Consider the following 7,537-nt stretch of genomic DNA (forward strand, 5'->3'; position numbering starts at 1 on the left):
AAAAGTGTGAGTGTTGTGATATTTTCAATCATGGTAAAAGGAGTAAGTTCAAGGCAGAAAACTCTTCCAGGCCTAATGGTGACAATTATGTTAGTCGCTCAGTTGTGTTGGACTTTATGCAACCCCATGGACAATAGCCCATCAGGCTCCTCTGTCCATGGGATCCTCCAGGCAAGAATACTGGAGTGGGTTGCCATTTCCTTCTCCAGGGGATCTTCGCAACCCACAGATCGAACCTGGGTCTTCTGAATTGCAGATGGAGTCTTCACTTTCTGAGCCACTGGGGAAGCCCAGTTCAGTTCAGTTCAATTCAGTTCAGTCGCTCAGTCTGTCCGACTCTTTGGGACCCCATGAATCACAGCATGCCAGGCCTCCCTGTCTATCACCAACTCCCAGAGTTCACTCAGACTCACGTCCATCGAGTCAGTGATGCCATCCAGCCATCTCATCCTCTGTCATCCCCTTTTCCTCCTGCCCCCAATCCCTTCCAGCATCAGAGTCTGTTCCAGTGAGTCAACTCTTCGCATGAGGTGGCCAAAGTACTGGAGTTTCAGCTTCAGCATCATTCCTTCCAAAAAAATCCCAGGGCTGATCTCCTTCAGAATGGACTGGTTGGATCTCCTTGCAGTCCAAGGGACTCTCAAGAGTCTTCTCCAACACCACAGTTCAAAAGCATCAATTCTTTGGTGCTCAGCTTTCTTCACAGTCCAACTCTCACATCCATATGTGACCACTGGAAAAACCATAGCCTTGACTAGATGGACCTTTGTTGGCAAAGTAATGTCTGCTTTTCAATATGCTGTCTAGGTTGGTCATAACTTGTCTTCCAAGGAGTAAATGTCTTTTAATTTCATGGCTGCAGTCACCATCTGCAGTGATTTTGGAGCCCCACAAAAATAAAGTCTGACACTGTTTCTGCTGTTTCCCCATCTATTTCCCATGAAGTGATGGGACCAGATGCCATGATCTTAGTTTTCTGAATGTTGAGCTTTAAGCCAACTTTTTCACTCTCCACTTTCACTTTCATCAAGAGGCTTTTTAGCTCCTCTTCATTTTCTGCCATAAGGGTGGTGTCATCTGCATATCTGAGGTTATTGATAGTAAGCCCAGAAGCTTCCAAATGATACTGCAGCTGCTATACCATGGACCACACTTTGAGCCACAAGGGTTTGTTTTTTTTAATATGGTTATACTAGTAACATAGTTTTTTAAAAAAATCATGTATTTGATTGTACTCAGTCTTAGTTATGGCATACTGAATCTTTAGTTGTAGCATGTGGAATCTAGTTCCCTGACCAGGGATCAAACCCTGGTCCCCTGCATTGGAAGTATGGAGTCTTAGCCACCAGACTACCAGGGAAGTCTCTGAAGTGTTCTTAAGAGAGCAAAAGCTGTAAGCCATTCTCATGCTGCTCGAATACCAGACACAGAACTTTCGTCTGTTTAGTTCCATGATATAACCCAAGATGGGCATCCCTGGTGGCTCAGATGGCAAAGAGTCTGCCTGTAGTGTGGGAGACTGGGGTTTGATCCCTGCGTTGGGAAGATCCCCTGGAGAAGGAAATGGCAACCTACTCCAGTATTCTTACCCGGAAAATCCCATGGATGGAGGAGCCTGGCAGGCTACAGACCATGGGGTCGCAAAGAGTTGGACACAACTGAGTGACATGTCCGTATCCCAAGAACTCAGCTTGGGAGATACTGAGTGCTCCATAAACATTTGATGAATAAATAAACTAGCCACTGACATCTCAGTAGGGATTATTGTATTGTATTGGTCAGAAAATTTGAGCAGACAGAGGACTTGGACCAGGGAACTTTTGAAAGAAGCCTAGCAAAAGGGAAAGGACTCTGTTAAGAGGTTCAAGGGATTAGGAGGCTTTGCAATGAAAAGATCTGACCATCAGGTGGCAGTAGCACACACAAGCTTTACTGGGCGTCCCCGGTGGTACAGTGGAAAAAAACTCGCCTGCCAGGGCAGGAGATGCAGGCGACAAGGGTTTGGTCTCTCAGTCGGGAAGACCCTCCGGAGGAGGGGATGGCAGCCCACTCTAGTATCCTTACCTGGGAAATCCCATGGACGGAGGAGCCTGGCAGGTTACCATCCAGGGAGTTGCAAAGAGTTGAACATGACTGAGTGACTGACCAAGCACACTCGCTTTCCAGGAGGGACATCACAGCAGGGGTCTGCCAAAGGCTACGCAGAAGTGGGTCTCTACTTAGAAGGAGGAGAGCAAGCGGACTCGGGGGAAGGGGCTCCTGTGTGTGTAAGTGATGTCACTCTGTAGCGCAGTCGGGAATCTCCGGGTCAGAAATCTCCAAAGGACAGCAGCAGCTTGGGGATTTTGTGACCTGGGGCTCATTCCCAGAGAGCAAATGCTGGGTACACTTTCACGGGATATGCAAAGCAGATGGGCTTGAAATGGCTCAAAATCTCTTTATTTGGGTGATACTTAACACAGTTACGCAGTGGTAGACTGGAGCTCACAGATCTCAGCCTGCTGTGAAGAAATCACCACCCAGGGACCAGCACATACAGGCCGTCTTTAGCTCACGGATAAAACACAGGGCCTGGGCAGCAAGGAAAGCGAGGCTTTGTTGGGAAGTCTGTGGTAGTCCAGTGGCTGAGGCTCCATGCTCCCAATGCAGGTGGTCCAGGTTTGATCCCTGGTTGGGGAACTAGATCACATGTTGGTTATTCCCCAAGTCGTGTCTAACTCTTTGCAACCCGATGAACTGCAGCCCCCTAGGCTTCCCTATCCCTCACCATCTCCAGAAGTTTTCCCAAGTTCATATTCACTGAATCAGTGATGCCATCCAGCCATCTCATCCTCTGTCACAACTCATCCTTTTGCCTTCATTCTTTCCCACCATCAGGATCTTTTCCAAAGAGTCGGCTCTTCAGATTAGCTGGCCAAAGGATTGAAGCTTCCGCGTCAGCATCAGTCTTTTCAGTGAGTATTCAGGGTTGATTTCCTTTAAGAGTGACTAGATCATATATGCTGCAACTAAAAAAAAAAAGAGAGATCCTGCATGCACAATGAAGATCAAAGATTCCATGTACTGCAACTAAGATGGAGCCAAATAAATGAAAATAAAATATTTTTAAAATAAAGTGAGGCTTTGTACAATTAAAATGCAGGACAAGGGTGACTAGGAGTTGGGGGACTCAGGTTGGAGAAAAAAGTAATTTAAGTCTTTTCCTGTCACTTCTAGCCTGATCACACTATAAGATCATAGAATCAAAGAACAGCTAATTTGTAAATTTGACACTGAACACACATGGATCCAGTCTTTAAGACTTTCACAGACTAGTCAGGGTTTCTTTACTAACTAGCTGGTCAATTTGCTCAAGTGACCTCTTCTCTCTAGGCCTCAATTTCCTCACATAAAATAGGAAAGGGTTGATTCTGTAGTTCTTATTAGGTTCATGGGCAGAACTTAAAAATAAATGATGCCAGTTCCCAGAGACTGGCTCGGGGGTGGCCTAAGGAGTGAAACTTGGGCATCAGTGTGCCAGTGCCAAGACCCCCTGGGCCAGAAGGCTCTTGACTCAAGGACCCTGACACTAAGACTCCCTGCTGCTTCTTCAAGTCACCTGTATCTGGCGCCTGGCAGAGGCTTAAAATGCAAAGAGAGGAAATGGTCCTTGACTTCAGAGAAAGCCTCCAGAGAAAGTCAGTCGAATCTTTTGACCATATTTGAATTTGGGTTGAAGATGGTGTTACTGAACTAAACTTGGTCCTCTGTTCACCTGCACATAGTGAAGTCAATCTACTGACTCAGTTGTGGTGAAGGAAAATTCAGTGTTTATTGCAGGGCACCCAGTAAGGATGATACTCAGACTAAAGAAAGGGTGAGAGAGAGAGAGCTGGGCTTCCCAGGTGGTGCCAGTGGTAAAGAACCCACCTGTCAATGCAGGAGATGTAAGAGACGTGATTTCGATTCCTGGGTCTGGAAGATCCCCTGGAGGAGGGCATGGAAACCCACTTCAGTATTCTTGCCTGGAGAATCCCATGGGAAGAGAAACCTGGCAGGCTATAGTCCATGGAGTCGCAAAGAGTCAGACGTGACTGAAGCGACTTCACGCGCACGAGGGAGAGGGTTACTGAGTGTGTGATCAGCTTGTGACCATCAACATTCTTCTGATTGGTTGTTGGTGAGGTAATTGGGAGTCAACATCATCACCCATCTAGTTCCAACCAGTCTAGGGTCTGTGCTTGTGAGTAGCATACAGTTGACTTCTTCTACCTGGTGAGGGTTTCAGTGTCTGCAAAATAGCTCAAGAATATGGTTCAGAATATTATCTCTAGCTCTTGAGAAGAAACTAAAGGTCCTTGACTTTACTTAATGACTAAACTATTATTATTTTGTTTTGCTTGAATATTTTCCTTTGTTTCTGCATATTTTCCCACTCCTCTGATTACATTTCTTCTCTGGAACTCAAGAAAGGTGTATAAGGCTAAATTGTTTCTACTTTGTAAGTGGCAGGCAGGGAACACTCTGTCAAGGCGGGCTCTGTCCTGGTAAGATCTCAAGCTTTCGCTAGGTTACAACCCCTCCCCCTACTTTTCTTTGATACTCTTCAATCTTGAGGAGGAAGAGGTATGGGAAGGGAATAAAGTTTTGGATAGAGAGGTTAATCATAAACTTAGCAGAGGAACTCAATTTTAGGGGAATTCAGTTTTAATAGAAGAAGTTTTTCTATTTTCTCAGTCTAAGACAGTTCGAGCTTAACTTCTGGGGGACATAGATTGTGCTCTAATAGAAGGTGTTCAGTCAAGGCAAAATTTTGCAAATTTGGGGGAAACCAAATCATTTTGTATTTTTTCTTCATATAATTATGAAATCCCTAAGTCATAATGGCAAATCTCAACATGGTTGATGTTAAACCCAGTTGTCAGAAAAGTTTGGAGAGACAGTGAAATACTCTATTTCTATTGGAGTTCTTAGCCTGAGAAAACTTAAATAGAGGGATAGTCAGCTTTCAAAGTTATGCCTCTGGGTTCACCATCCATACTGTGGCGGTTGTTTAAAAAGCAGTTCAAGAAATGTCCACCAGGGGTCAGCATTTTCCTGAAGATAATCCTATTATTCTCTTCCCATCTTAGTTCTGGGAAAAAATCTTGAGAAGAAAAATAAACAGTTCAATTCATGCTCTCTGGAGTGAAGGTCAAGTCTTTTAAAGATTTTCTAAGAAAAAGCTGTTTTTTTCCCTCCGGGAAAAGTTTTTTCGCCTATTAATTGAGCTGTAGTTTAATCCTGACTTGGACTATTTACATGTAGGGTCTGACCCTTGACAAGTATCCAGTAAATGTTGTCTGTTACCTATGTCTAGTCTCCAAAAGGATTCTAAGGGATTCTCTTCTCCCAAGAAATTCTAAGGGTCTTCTTATACATACTTGAAAGTCAACAGGGACTTTTCTGGTTGTTCAGAGGTTAAGACTCTGCCTTCCAATGCAGGGGGCATGGGTTTGATCCCTGGTTAGAGAACTAAGATCCCACATGCTGTGCAGTGTGGCCAAAAATTAAAAAAAAGAAAAAAGAAAGCCAACAAATTGTGGTCCTGTTTCTAGCTGAGGACCTCTTAGCTGGATGACTGATTGACACGTGGAATGAACCCTACCCCACCTCCACCCAGGGGAGTAGACACACCCATCTTGCCAGAACTCAACACAGGAGTTCCAGCATCATGTCTGCAAGGAAGACAGGCATGTTTTCATGTTGGTGGGTGGTGGCTGGCACTCTCTATAATAAATAAACAAAAAGGTCAAGACCCTCATTACCATGAGGAGTTGATCCATAGAGGGAACAGCCGTGCCTGCATCCTCTCCCCAGGGAAAATCCACACAGATTGGATGACTAAGAAAAGCTGACTTGGAGACAGAGCAGAGGCATGATCTTGGTGGCCAGTGAACTCGGACTGCTGCTTCTGGTACTTGACCTCCACTCCGAGGGGCTTCCTCCCATGTCCTGGAGTCAGGCACTCCCCTCCATGGGCCATGATGGGTCACTCCTCCACCTTCTTCTCTCTCCTTGGTACTGTTTCTTATGTGGTCATGGACATTTTCTTTTCTTTTATCACAGGCTGTGGAGCTGGCACATGGGGAGCAGGAAGAGGGAGGTGGGGGCTAGTTCCTGCTGGGCTTGGCCAGTAGTGTTTAGATCTATAGCCTATCCTAAGGGAGAAGGTTGGGCTTCCCAGGTGGTGCTAGTGATAAAGAATCTGCCTGCCCATCCAGGAGACCTAAGAGATGCAGGTTTTATCCCTGGGTCAGGAAGAGCCCCTGCAGGAGGGCATGGCAACCCACTCCAGTATTCTTGCCTGGAGAATCCCAAGAACAGAGGATCCTGGCAGGCACATTCCATGGGGTCACAAGGAGTCAGACATGACTGAAGCAACAGAGCACACACACACACAAGGTGGGAGCAATCTGAGCCCTATCCCTTCACCACCCTATACCCTGCTTCAGAGTGCCCGCTCTACTCGTCTGCACCACCTGACTCCTACTCAATTTTCAAATCTACGCTTTGGGGCAACTTTTTCCAGAAGACACTGAGGACCATCCATGCCCGTCCTCATTAAGTTATATAGCTAGATTGTTTTATTATTTACTTATTATTTTGGTTAGCCTGGGTCTTCATTGCTCACAGGCTCTTCTCTAGTTGTGGCAAGCAGGGGCTACTCTTCAGCTGCAGTGCGAAGACTTCTCATTGTGGTGGCTTCTTTTGTTGCAGAGGACAGGCTCTAGGGCCCTCAGGCTTCGGTAGTTGTGGTACATGGGTTCAGGAGTTGAGACTCTTGAGCCCTTAAGTACAGGCTCAGTAGTTGTGGCACATGGGCTTAGCTGCCCTGCAGCATGTGGGATCTTCCCAGATCAGGGACGGAATCCATGTCTCCTGCATTGGCAGGTAGATTCTTTATCACCTAGCCACCAGGGAAGCCAAGGGTCTAAGTATTTTGCATTTTGCAATCCGCAAAGCACTTGGCTACTTACCTGAAACTGATTAAAGGTTTCTCCCCTATGGGGAAGTAGAGAGCTCCTATGAAAAGTTTTCCTAAGCCTAAATGGTATAGAGTGAAGAAGCAACTACCTTAGGACACATCTTGCTAACAGGTGCACAAGATAAATCGAGATAAAGCACAGATGCTCATAGATACAGTTCACAGTTACAGTACCTTGATGCTGAGAGACCGAGTGTAGTTCCCAAGAAAGGAACTCAGGGGTGCTTAGGTGCTGCTATGGCTTCTGTAATGGCTAGCTACAAAACAACCACTGATGCTATTTTTGGTTTTCTCTCTCTCTCTCTCTTTTTTTTTTTTTTTGTAAAAGCAAAAATCCTCTTTGGATTCCATTGAAAAAAAACAGTAAATTTTTTGTAAATCTTTTGTAAAAAGAAGTGGTGTCAAGCAGACTTTCCAAAAGCAGGGGGTACCGAAAGCAGGGGGTACCTGTAAAACTTACTGTGAAGACATTAGGAGCACATGAATTTCATGTGCACCTCCCCTTTACTCTTCCCTTTTCTTAGAAGACTC

The sequence above is a fragment of the Oryx dammah genome, unplaced genomic scaffold (genome assembly GCF_014754425.2).
Source record: "Oryx dammah isolate SB20612 unplaced genomic scaffold, SCBI_Odam_1.1 HiC_scaffold_25, whole genome shotgun sequence".
NCBI lineage: Eukaryota > Metazoa > Chordata > Mammalia > Artiodactyla > Bovidae > Oryx > Oryx dammah.